Raw genomic sequence first — 13,487 nt, 5'->3', positions numbered from 1 at the left:
TCTAACGCTCGCAACCGTTACCGCGTGATTTAAAGCAAATCATATTTGCATCTTCATATTGGTGCCAGTAGCGCCATTCTTAAGATACTGACGTGATATTTAAAATTACAGGGTGTTTCAAAAATTACCGGTATATTTGAAACGGCAATACAAACTAAACGAGCAGCGATAGAAATACACCGTTTGTTGCAATATGCTTGGGACAACAGTACATTTTCAGGCAGACAAACTTTCGAAATTACAGTAGTTACAATTGTCAACAACAGATGGCGCTGCGGTCTGGGAAACTATAGTACGATATTTTCCACATATCCACCATGCGTATCAATAATATGGCGTAGTCTCTCAATGAAATTATCCGAAACCTTTTGACAACGTGTCTGGCTTAATGGCTTCACATGCAGATGAGATGTACTGCTTCAGCTGTTCAATAGTTTCTGGATTCTGGTGGTACACCTGGTCCTTCAAGTGTCCCCACAGAAAGAAGTCACAGGGGTTCATGTCTGGCGAATAGGGAGGCCAATCCACGCCGCCTCCTGTATGTTTCGGATAGCCCAAAACAATCACACGATCATCGAAATATTCATTCAGGAAATTAAAGACGTCGGCCGAGCGATGTGGCCGGGCACCATCTTGCATAAACCACGAGGTGTTCGCAGTGTCGTCTAAGGCAGTTTGTACCGCCACAAATTCACGAAGAATGTCCAGATAGCGTGATGCAGTAATCGTTTTGGATCTGAAAAATGGGCCAATGATTCCTTTGGAAGAAATTTCGACCCAGACCAGTACTTTTTGAGGATGCAGGGACGATGGGACTGCAACATGGGGCTTTTCGGTTCCCCATATGCGCCAGTTCTGTTTATTGACGAAGCCGTCCAGGTGAAAATAAGCTTCGTCAGTAAACCAAATGCTGCCCACATGCATATCGCCGTCATCAATCCTGTGCACTATGTCGTTAGCGAATGTCTCTCGTGCAGCAATGGTAGCGGCGCTGAGGGGTTGCCGCGTTTGAATTTTGTATGGATAGAGGTGTAAACTCTGGCGCATAAGACGATACATGGACGTTGGCGTCATTTGGACCGCAGCTGCAACACGGCGAACGGAAACCCGAGGCCGCTGTTGGATCACCTGCTGCACTAGCTGTGCGTTGCCCTCTGTGGTTGCCGTACGCGGTCGCCCTACCTTTCCAGCACGTTCATCCGTCACGTTCCCAGTCTGTTGAAATTTTTCAAACAGATCCTTTATTGTATCGCTTTTCGGTCCTTTGGTTACATTAAACCTCCGTTGAAAACTTCGTCTTGTTGCAACAACACTGTGTTCTAGGCAGTGGAATTCCAACACCAGAAAAATCCTCTGTTCTAAGGAATAAACCATGTTGTCCACAGCACACTTGCACGTTGTGAACAGCACACGCTTACAGCAGAAAGACGGCGTACAGAATGGCGCACCCACAGACTGCGTTGTCTTCTATATCTTTCACATCACTTGCAGCGCCATCTGTTGTTGAAAATTGTAACTAGTGTAATTTCGAAAGTTTGTCCGCCTGAAAATGTACTGTTGTCCCAAGCATATTGCAACAAACGGTGTATTTCTATCGCTGCTCGTTTAGTTTTTATTGCCGTTTCAAATATACCGGTCATTTTTGAAACACCCTGTACATGCCGCGTGGGGTAGCCGTGTAGTCTACAGCGTTTTGTCACGGTTCGTACGGCTCCCCCCGTGTTACAATCCTCCCTCGGGCATCGGTGTGTGTGCTGTCCTTAGATTAAATTAGTTTTAGTTAGTTTAATTAGTGTGTAAGCCTAGGGACCGATGATCTCAGCAGTTTGGTCCCACAGTCCTTATCACAATTTCCAATTTCAAATTACATCAACTTTCAGATGCCGGCCGCGATGGTCTCGCGGTTCTAGGCGCGCAGTCCGGAACCGTGCGACTGCTACGGTCGCAGGTTCGAATCCTGCCTCGGGCATGGATGTGTGTGATGTCCTGAGGTTAGTTAGGTTTAAGTAGTTCTAAGTTCTAGGGGACTGATGACCACAGCTGTTAAGTCCCATAGTGTTCAGAGCCATTTGAACCATTTGAACCATCTTTCAGATGTCGAAATGTGCCTAAAATATTTCGTTTATGTCGCACAACTCCTTTTTGGTGTAGAGACTTCTTTTTCCATCAATGCATATCACAATTTTGTGAAGAAAGGAGGGCGTCAATGAAAATGGAGAAAGGAAGGAAGATGAGAAATTGATGTCGCATTGATTATGACTATGAAAGGGGGACCACTTGTTCCTATGCAGGAGGTACCACTAGCTCGGACAGGACATGGTCGGTGGAAGGAATCAGACGTTGACTGACGAGGGAAACCACTGAAACCACAACGGGAGAACGAGAATCTGAGTAGCTCTGAACACAAATACTAGCGTCTTAATGGGTACGTAACTCTACATGAGAGGAAAATTTTCATTAGTATATTCAGTATAATAAGATGGTAAAGTTACGTTTGATCCACTCCACTGTGTGAGAACCCATGCGTTTTTCTGTAAATATGAATTAGAACTTAATAGTGTTTTGATGATTTTGGAAGACAGAAGAAGAGTTTTTTTTTTGGGAGAAGAAGAAGAAGAGTTTAACTTGTCACTGGATACATTTTGTTCAAATACACAAAACATGTTGACATAACTCTTATTCTGGCACCCGTGGTATTCCAGAACGCATTGCTACGGTGACACTGCTGAAACTTACAATGGAGGTGGCTAATGGAAAGGTGGTAACGCAATTCCTAATGTTTAAGTCTGATTTTCTAAATATAGTCTTCCACCTGTGAGATTTTTAGACGTTTGAAACAGATAACAAATTGCATAATGACGTAGGGTTCAGTGACAGGCATTAATTAACTACGCTTTGGTAACGGAACTAACTTCTTACTCAACATCAGCCACTAATTTTTTGTGCGAAACTACTATTTGTTACAAAAAGGGATCAAATGTGTTTAGAGTGTAGAAACAAATCTATTATCGTCAAATTTTTTAGAAGTGCTAGTACAGATTTCGAATGATAAAGTTAAATTTTAATATTGTTTGTTTGTTTTACTTCATCAGGTTAAGGTCTTAAGGCCATATCTTACATCTGACCTGCATTTCACAGGTACAATGTATTTTAACATAATAGTTTGCTAAGAAACAACAATTTTAAAGTATAAAAACTAGTAAAATAGTGTTAATAGAATTATAAATCATTTGAATGCAGTCAGTGCGAACAAAGAGTGCTGGCTAAGAATTAACTGCTGCCGCCACTAATAACAATGATAATAGTGATAATGGCAGATGCAAAAATTACTTATAGCTGAATAAACTGATATTTCCTGACATAGCGAGTTCTGAGGAAAGAAATTTAGCTAGACTGCCACACATAGAGCGTGCAAATAAGAATGTAATGAGGTAAGAAGAGCGTACTGGGACAAAGGTAGATATTTTTTCCTCAGTATGTGGGCCGTTACGCATCTCGTGGTCGTGCGGTAGCGTTCTCGCTTCCCACGCCCGGGTTCCCGGGTTCGATTCCGGCGGGGTCAGGGATTTTCTCTGCCTCGTGATGGCTGGGTGTTGTGTCCTGTCCTTAGGTTAGTTAGGTTTAAGTAGTTCTAGGGGACTGATGACCATAGATGTTAAGTCCCATAGTGCTCAGAGCCATTTGAACCATTGTGGGCCGTTAATTGTGTTATTTAGTTCCCTGATACAATGAGCGGGGTTCCCAGAGTCTGGTTCGTGCTATTGGAAATGACTTCGTAAACGCATCCGAGCGATGGCATAAGACAGAAAGGGTTTGTTCCGACTGTTCCTGCCATAGTGTTTAGACAAGGGTGTTATCTCCTCTACAGTGTTTACCCGATCCAATCTAGCCACTATCACGAATGATGATGATGACGATGAAATGATGAGGACAACACAAACAACCAGTACCCGGACAGAGAAAATCTGTAACCCACACGGGAATCAAACCCGGCACCCCGTGATCTAGAGTCAGCAACGCTCGCCACTAGACCACGAACTGCGGACGAGTGTGTTGGAGCTCAGTGCATTCCAACGTAGGAAATCTTTGCTCGTATGGTATGTGCTTCCATAACCAAGGGAACCGAAGCGTTTTGAGTTTCAAGAGCCACATTTCGAAGATATATAGCACGTACAGGACAATCGGAAAAATATCATTGGTGAAGTCAAAATGCGTACGAAAGTGTATGTTGAGTAATTGTGACGGACTTTCATGGAAGAGGATTGTGACGAAAAATAAGAGAACTGCTGAAAACTGCATTCCAGAACTGAAGAGAGCTCTATACGAAGGAAATTGCATGGTGAGCTAGAATTCCAAAATGAGTCTTGCTTCAACTGTTTCCAACTTCTTGTCGAGTTTACGTCGCAATAGCGAAACATATCGGGGTTTCGGTGATAATTCGGGCAGTCATATCGTGGTATTCCATGGCTCCATAGTTATTCTGCAGGGTCGCATTACTCCTAAAAATTATGTGACCATTTTGGCTCATCAGGTACGTCCTATGGTACAGTGTTTGTCCGTAATAGTGATGCCATTTTCCAAGACGACATGGCATCTGTTCACACACCTCGTAGCATCCAAGACTGGTTTTATAAGCACGAGGATGAATTGTCGAATCTCCTCTGGCAACAAAGTCCCACGCGCAAAGTCATAAGCGATTGCGAAACAGCGCAGGTGATTCCTGTGTATAAGAAGGGCAAAAGAACGGACCCTAACTTCTGTTTTGTGCAGAATACTTGAATATATTCTCAGTTCGAATATAATAAACTTTTTTGAAACTGAGAAGCTTATGCGCACGAGTCAACATGATTTTAGAAAGCATCGCTCGTTCGAAACTCCGCTTGCCCTGTTCTCTCATGATATAGTGAAAACTATGGATGAAAGGCCAACAGACAGTTTCGGTATTTCTAGATTTCAAGAGAGATTTTGACATGGTGCCCCATTGCAGGCTGTTGTCGAAGGAAAAAGCATATGGTACAAGTTTACAAATATTTAAGTAGCTTGAAGACTTCTTAAATAATAGAGCCCAGTATGTTGTCGCCGACGGCGAGTGTTCACCAGAGACAAGGGTATTGTCAGGAGTGTCCCAGGGAAGTGTGGTAGGACTGCTGTTGTTCTCTAAATACACAAATGATTTGGCTGACACGGCGGCAGCATTCTGCCGTTGTTTGCCAACGATTCCATGGTGTAAGGTAAGGTGTCCAAGTTGAGTATTTGTAGGAAGATACATGATGACTTGGAAAAAATTTCCCGTTGGTCTGATGAATGGCAGCTAGCCATAAATATGGAAAAATTTAAGAGTAGGAAAATCAAAGGCGTAATATTCGGCTACAGTATTACTGGTGTCCTGCTTTACACACTAAAGTCGTTTAAATGTGTGAGCATAACATTGCCAAGCGATGTGAGGTGGAACGAGCACGTGAAAAATGTCGTAGGGAAGGCCAATGGTCGACCTCGGTTTATTGGGAGAATGTTAGCAAACAGTGGTTCACCTTGAAACATGTACGTTTGAAATGACGTAACTGACAGTAACATACAACACATCTGTTAGAACGGGAATGTCAAGCGAACGTGTATTTTATCTCGTCGCTTACGCGCTTTGTCATGTATTGAACTTTTCTGACTGCAAACTGTCAATAAAATACACTCCTGGAAATGGAAAAAAGAACACATTGACACCGGTGTGTCAGACCCACCATACTTGCTCCGGACACTGCGAGAGGGCTGTACAAGCAACGATCACACACACGGCACAGCGGACACACCAGGCACCGCGGTGTTGGCCGTCGAATGGCGCTAGCTGCGTAGCATTTGTGCACCGCCGCCGTCAGTGTCAGCCAGTTTGCCGTGGCATACGGAGCTCCATCGCAGTCTTGAACACTGGTAGCATGCCGCGACAGCGTGGACGTGAACCGTATGTGCAGTTGACGGACTTTGAGCGAGGGCGTATAGTGGGCATGCGGGAGGCCAGGTGGACGTACCGCCGAATTGCTCAACACGTGGGGCGTGAGGTCTCCACAGTACATCGATGTTGTCGCCAGTGGTCGGCGGAAGGTGCACGTGCCCGTCGACCTGGGACCGGACCGCAGCGACGCACGGATGCACGCCAAGATCGTAGGATCCTACGCAGTGCCGTAGGGGACCTCACCGCCACTTCCCAGCAAATTAGGGACACTGTTGCTCCTGGGGTATCGGCGAGGACCATTCGCAACCGTCTCCATGAAGCCGGGCTAAGGTCCCGTACACCGTTTGGCCGTCTTCCGCTCACGCCCCAACATCGTGCAACCCGCCTCCAGTGGTGTCGCGACAGGCGTGAATGGAGGGACGAATGGAGATGTATCGTCTTCAGCGATGAGAGTCGTTTCTGCCTTGGTGCCAATGATGGTCGTATGCGTGTTTGGCGCCGTGCAGGTGAGCGCCACAATCAGGACTGCATACGACCGAGGCACACAGGGCTAACACCCGGCAACATGGTGTGGGGAGCGATCTCCTACACTGGCCGTACACCTCTGGTGATCGTCGAGGGGACACTGAATAGTGCACGGTACATCCAAACCGTCATCGAACCCATCGTTCTACCATTTCTAGACCGGCAAGGGAACTTGCTGTTCCAACAGGACAATGCACGTCCGCATGTATCCCGTGCCACCCAACGTGCTCTAGAAGGTGTAAGTCAACTACCCTGTCCAGCAAGATCTCCGGATCTGTCCCCCATTGAGCATCTTTGGGACTGGATGAAGCGTCGTCTCACGCGGTCTGCACGTCCAGCACGAACGCTGGTCCAACTGAGGCGTCAGGTGGACACGGCATGGCAAGCCGTTCCACAGGACTACATCCAGCATCTCTACGATCGTCTCCATGCGAGAATCGCAGCCTGCATTGCTGCGAAAGGTGGATATACCATGTACTAGTGCCGACATTGCGCATGCTCTGTTGCCTGTGTCTATGTGCCTGTGGTTCTGTCAGTGTGATCATGTGATGTATCTGACCCCAGGTATGTGTCAGTAAAGTTTCCCCTTCCTGGGACAATGAATTCACGGTGAATTTATTTCAATTTCCAGGAGTGTAGTTCAAATGGCTCTGACCGCTATGGGACTTAACACCTAAGGTCATCAGTCCACTAGAACTTAGAACTTCTGAAACCTAACTAACATAAGAAAACCACACACATCCATTCCCGAGGCAGGATTCGATCCTGCGCCCGTAGCGGTCGTGCTGTTCCAGAATGAAGCTCCTAGGACCGCTCGGCCACACCGGTCCCAACTGTCAATAACTTCACACCAAACCAAAATTGCATGAATTTACGTAACACAAAGACTGAATATGATCCAGCACTATTGATTTAAAATTGGCCATGGTAATAAAACAAAACTAGATCAATTTGAAAATAATGGTCCCTCTTCTTAACGAACGCTACTCCTGAAGTAATATAACTTCTTACCTTTACCTGCGCAATGGTAACGCTGTCTGTTAGCACTTTAAATTGTATAGTTAGCATACATCTGTTGTGCAATGCTGTTGCTAAGCAGACATTTTAATTAAATCGAATGTAACTGAGACAATAACGTCTTGAGCAAAATAGTTAATCAATAACGTCATGGATCTGGGAACTCGTATTGCCTCGTGGTAAGTAGCAGTTTGGCACTAATTTCAAAACTTGTATTTTGAATCTTTGAAAATTAACAATGGTCACAATTAACACACAATAAACTGATTATACATTAACAATTAGCTTTACAAACTTATTGGACGTGGGTGCTATACATTGACACAATCATCAATTATGAATACGCGCATTGCATTGGTAACAAAAGAACATTATTTGCCTTAATTGTATCCAGTATGGTATCTTGAAAACAAAAATCATTACTGCCCATAGCCAGTTAGTGTATATCCAGCACTCATCAGATACAACACGTTTTTACACTTGAAAGCCCTCCATACATCTCTGTATCTAAAGTTACACTAAAATATTACCCATAAAACCTTGAACCAGCGATCGCTCTTCAGCATCGACGCTACTACACACTCGATACTATATTTGACTAACTCTGGTTCAATGTAAAATCTTACTCTGTGCATATACCTTTCAATCTGTAAAAGAGACCGCCTGTAGGTAGGTGGTGCGACCTCTTCTTGAGTGCTGTTCGAGTGTTTGGGATCCGCAGTAGGTCGGAGTGAACGAAGACATCGAAACAGTTCAGAGGCGCGCTGCTAGATTTGTTACGGGTATGTTCTAACAGGACGCAGGTGTTAACGGAGGCCGGCCGAGTTGGCCGAGCGGTTCTAGGCGCTACAGTCTGGAACCGCGCGACCGCTACGGTCACAGGTTAAAGTCCTGCCTCGGGCATGGATGTGTATGATGTCCTTAGGTTAGTTAGGTTTACGTAGTTCTAATTTCTAGGGGACTGATAACCTCAGCAGTTACGTCCCATAGTGCTCAGAGACATTTGAACTATTTTTTGTTAACGGTGATGCTTCGGGTACTCAAATGGGAATCTCTGGACGGAAGGCAATGCTCTTTTAGGGAAACACTATTGAGAAAATGTAGAGAACAGGCATTTGTAGCTGACTGCGGAACCATTCTATTGCCGCCAACATACATTGCGCGTTAGGAACACGAAGCTAAGATACGAGAAACTAGGGCTCATAAGGACGCAAAAAGACATCGTTTTTCTCTCGCTCTATTTGCTAGTGGAATAGGAAAGGAAATGACAAGTAGTGGTACAGGGTACCTCCTGCACGCACCGTACCGTGGCTTGCCGAGTATCTATGTAGATATAGACGTAGGTGAACCATAGTCACCAGATCTCAATTTTGTTGAGCCTTTGTGGTCCACTTTGGAGAGAAGGACGCGTAATCGCTGCCACTACTTTGCAGCGAGAGTAGTATAAGATTCCCTTGAAAAACATACAGAACGTTAAGTGGGTTAGGACGTCAAACGGGCCGTCTTGGAGCAGGAGAGGCACCACAGGACATTTTAATTTATACTGTCTATACTTTTACAATAAAATTCATAAAACATTGTCAGCATGACCAGGAAGGATTCAGGAATGATTTCATCATTTTTCACTTACTATTGCCAGCATGTGTTGCTATAGGTACAGTTTTCATCATAAGTAAGAGAGATTCTTCCATGAATTATGCACAGCACAGAAACAATACTCACCGGTGTACGAAACTCTAGGATTTTCAAAATCTATTGAAAACTGCGGTAAAAATTTAGGTAATAAACTATAGAATTTGAGTTTTTTCTAAACATGAAGTTTAAAATATAACAGCTCATTCATTTTTTTCGTAAACGAAAGAAATTCTAGAGTTTCATACCCCTGTAAGTATGGTTTGTATGCTGTGCAAAATTCATCGAAAAATCTCTCCTATTTATGAAGAAAAGTGTACCTACAGTAACAAATGCAGCCAATAGTAAGTGAAAAACGATGAAGTTTCAGACATAAAAAAACAAAATTATTACGTTTTTGAACTTCCACTGTTAAGATTGTGAATCCTGAATCCTTTCTGGTCATGCTGACAAAGTTTTATGAATTTTTTGTGAAAGTAGAGACAGTGGAAGTTAAAAAGTCCTGTGTTGCCTCTCCGTCTCCATGTTGGCCCGTTTGATGTCGTACCCCCCTTCCCTTAAGAGACGTTGTGAGACGACAGGAAACTGTTTCGAATGCCAACAGTTATTCTACGCCGTAGTAGGAATGATAATGTGTTACGTTTTCGGTAATTCCATATTTCTGTCCACCGCGTGTACCTTAGTGACATCGGAGCTATACGAGTTCCTGTTAGTGATTGTACGCTTTAGAGTACCTCTCTGCAGACGGGCATAGAGAACGCATTGGCTCTAGGGAAATCAGTCTATTCCAGTCGCGCCGTATGTCAGCTCGTCCGCTTCGGAAATTCGTGCAATTCGAAACGAGACGTAACAGAGGAATTCTAATTCAGGAATGCCATTCGCGCATTCCACGCGGGAAGCTGGTTCCACAGGCCGACGCTTCAAAACTGACCGCAGTTCATATGCGGCGTGGATGTGGCGATGCGGCTGCTTGGCGCTGCAGATAGCACGACGGGAGAGAGTGGTAGCCGGCAGGCGGCCAGGCAAAGCAAAGCACGGGACGAGTTGGCGTGCCGCTCGGTCAGTGGGGTGTCCTTGGACGGGTCCAGTGACCCGCGCTACGTGTGCTCAAGGTCGACGCAGCTGCGCTAGCGCGGCGGGTCCACCTTTGGTGTCCACGCAGGGGCGCAAGGTGGTAGGCGCAGCGGCGGAACCAACAGCTGGCAGCCAACGCCGGCGTTCCCCAAGTGGGGAGACCAACCACCTACACGAAACTCACAGACTGCCCAAGGCGCCGCCATATTTGCAGCCAACTGAAAACTTAGCCAACATGTTTTGTAACTTTATGTTGGTAGCGATCGGCTGGTTGCGTGGAATCGTTTGATTTTGAAAGAACCAGAGGTTTTACAGAGTTTCAGGGAGATCATAAGGGAACAATTCACAGTAATGGGGGAAATAAATACAGTAGAAGAAGAATGAGTAGCTTTGAGAGATGAAGTAGTGAAGGCAGCAGAGAATCAATTAAAAAGACGAGGGCTAGTAGAAATCCTTGGGCAACAGAAGAAATATTGAATTTAATTTATGAAAGGAGAAAATATAGAAATGCAGCAAATGAAACAGGCAAAAAGGAATACAAACGTATCAAAAATGACATCGACAGTATGTGCAAAATGGCTAAGCAGGCATGGCTAGAGGACAAATGTAAGGATGTAGAGGCTTGTCTCACTAGAGATAAGATAGATACTGCCTACAGGAAAACTAGAGAGACCTTTGGAGAAAAGGGAACTACTTGTATGAATATCAAGTGCTCAGATGGAAACCCAGTTCTAAGAAAAAAAGGAAAAGCAGAGAGGTGGAAGCAGTAGTTAGAGGGTCTATACAAGGGCGATGTACTTGAGAACAATATTATGGAAATAGAAGAGGATGTAGATGAAGATGAAATGGGAGATACGATACTGTGTGAAGAGTTTGATAGAGCACTGAAAGTCTAAACAAGGCCCCGGTAGTAGACAACATTCCAGTAGAACTACTGACAGCCTTGGGAGAGCCAGTCCTAACAAAATCTTACCATCTGGTGAGCAAGATGTATGAAACAGGCGAAGTACCCTTAGACTTCAAGAAGAATATAATAATTCCAATCCCAAAGAATACAGGTGTTGACAGATGTGACAATTACCGAACTATCAGTTTAATAAGTCACGGCTGCAAAATACTAACGCGAATTGTTTACAGGCGAATGGAAAAACTGGTAGAAGCTGACCTCGGGGAAGATCAGTTTGGATTCCGTAGAAATGTTGGAACACGTGAGGCAATACTGACCCTACGACTTATCTTAGAAGCTAGATTAAGGAAAGGCAAACCTACATTTCTAGCATTTGTAGACTTAGAGAAAGCTTTTGACAATGTTGACTGGAATACTCTCTTTCAAATTCTAAAGGTGGCAGGAGTAAAATACAGGGAGCGAAAGGCTATTTACAATTTGTACAGAAAGCAGATGGCAGTTGTAAGAGTCGAGGGGCATGAAAGGGAAGCAGTGGTTGGGGAGGGAGTGAGACAGATTGTAGCCTATCCCCAATGTTATTCAATCTGTATATTGAGCAAGCAGTAAAGGAAACAAAAGAAAAAATTTGGAATAGGAATTAAAATCCATGGAGAAGAAATAAAAACTTTGAGGTTTGCCGATGACATTGTAATTCTGTTAGAGTCAGCAAAGGACCTGGAAGAGCATTTGAATGCAATGGACAGTGTCTTGAAAGTAGGATATAAGATGAACATCAACAAAAGCAAAACGAGGATAATGGAATGTAGTCGAATTAAGTCAGGTGATGCTGAGGGAATTAGATTATGAAATGAGACACTTGAAGTAGTAAATGGGTTTTGATGTTTGGGGAGCAACATAACTGATGATGGTCGAAGTAGAGAGGATATAAAACGTAGACTGGCAATGGCAAGGAAAGCGTTTCTGAAGAAGAGAAATTTGTTAACATCGAGTATACGTTTAAGTGTAAGGAAATCGTGTCCGAAAGTATTTGTATGGAGTGTAGCTATGTATGGAAGTGAAACATGAACGATAAATAGTTTGGACAAGAAGAGAATAGAAGCTTTCGAAATGAGGTGCTACAGAAGAATGCTGAAGATTAGATGGGTAGATCACTAATGAGGAGGTATTGAATAGAATTGGGGAGGAGTTTGAGGCACAACTTGACTAGAAGAAGGGATCGGTTGGTAAGACATGTTCTGAGGCATCAAGGGATCATCAGTTTAGTATTGAAGGGCAGCTTGGAGGGTAAAAATCGTAGAGGAAGACCAAGAGATGAATTGGATGGCAGCTTGGAGGGTAAATATCGTAGAGGGAGACCAAGAGATGAATACACTAAGCAGATTCAGAAGGATATAGGTTGCAGTAGTAGAAGTTTGCACAGGATAGAGTAGCATGGAGAGCTCCATCTAAGCAGTCTCTGGATTGAAGACCATAACAACAAGAATAACATTTGCTACTGGCAGACAGCAGTTGTAATAGTCGAGGGGCATGAAAGGGAGGCGGCAGTTTAGAAGAGACTGATACAAAGCTATGGCCTGTCCTCGATGTTACTCAGCCTGTGCATTGAGCAAGCAGTAAGGAAAACCAAAGAAGAATTTCCAGTAGGAATTAACGTTCACGGAGAAATAAAAACTTTGAGGTTCGCCGATTACATTGTAATCCTGTCAGAGACAGCAAAGGACTTGGAAAAGAAGCTGAATGGAATGGAAAGTGTCTTGAAAGGAGACAAGGATAATGGAATGTTGTCGAAGTACATCAGATATGGGTATTCAATTATGATACGAGACACTTAAAAGTAGTAGATTAGCTTTGCTATTAGAGCAGCAAAATAACTAATGAAGTAGAGATGACGTAAAGTGCAGACAGCTTTGCTATTGGAGCAGCAAAATAAGTAATGAAGTAGATATGATGCAAAATGCAGACTGGAAATGGTGAGGAAAGCATTTCTGAAGAACAAAAATTAGTTAACATCGAATATATCGGGTGATCAAAAAGTCAGTATAAAATTGAAAACTGAATAAATCACGGAATAATGTAGATAGAGAGGTACAAATTGACACACATGCTTGGGATGACATGGGGTTGTATTAGAACCGAAAAAACACTGAAGTTCAAAAAATATCCGACAGATGGCGCTTCATCTGATCAAAGTAGCAGTAATTAGCATAACAAAGTAAGACAAAGCAAAGATGACGATCTTTACAGGAAATGCTCAATATGTCCGCCATCATTCGTCAACAATAGTTGCAGTCGAGGAATAATGTTGTGAAGAGCACTGTAAAGCATGTCCGGAGTTATGGTGAGGCATTGTCGTCGGATGTTGTCTTTCAGCATCCCTAGAGATGTCGG

General features: G+C 43.9%; 1 protein-coding gene across 1 annotated transcript in view; it reads right to left on the bottom strand.

Annotated features, from left to right (window-relative positions):
• The window catches only part of LOC126365874 (carboxyl-terminal PDZ ligand of neuronal nitric oxide synthase protein), an 856,744-nt gene that overhangs the window by 661,030 nt on the left and 182,227 nt on the right, over positions 1 to 13,487 (bottom strand). The gene's annotated exons all lie outside the window — the stretch shown is intronic.

Source organism: Schistocerca gregaria, chromosome 4, assembly GCF_023897955.1.
Source record: "Schistocerca gregaria isolate iqSchGreg1 chromosome 4, iqSchGreg1.2, whole genome shotgun sequence".
Taxonomy (NCBI): domain Eukaryota; kingdom Metazoa; phylum Arthropoda; class Insecta; order Orthoptera; family Acrididae; genus Schistocerca; species Schistocerca gregaria.
This window is presented reverse-complemented; position numbering and strand designations above follow the sequence as displayed.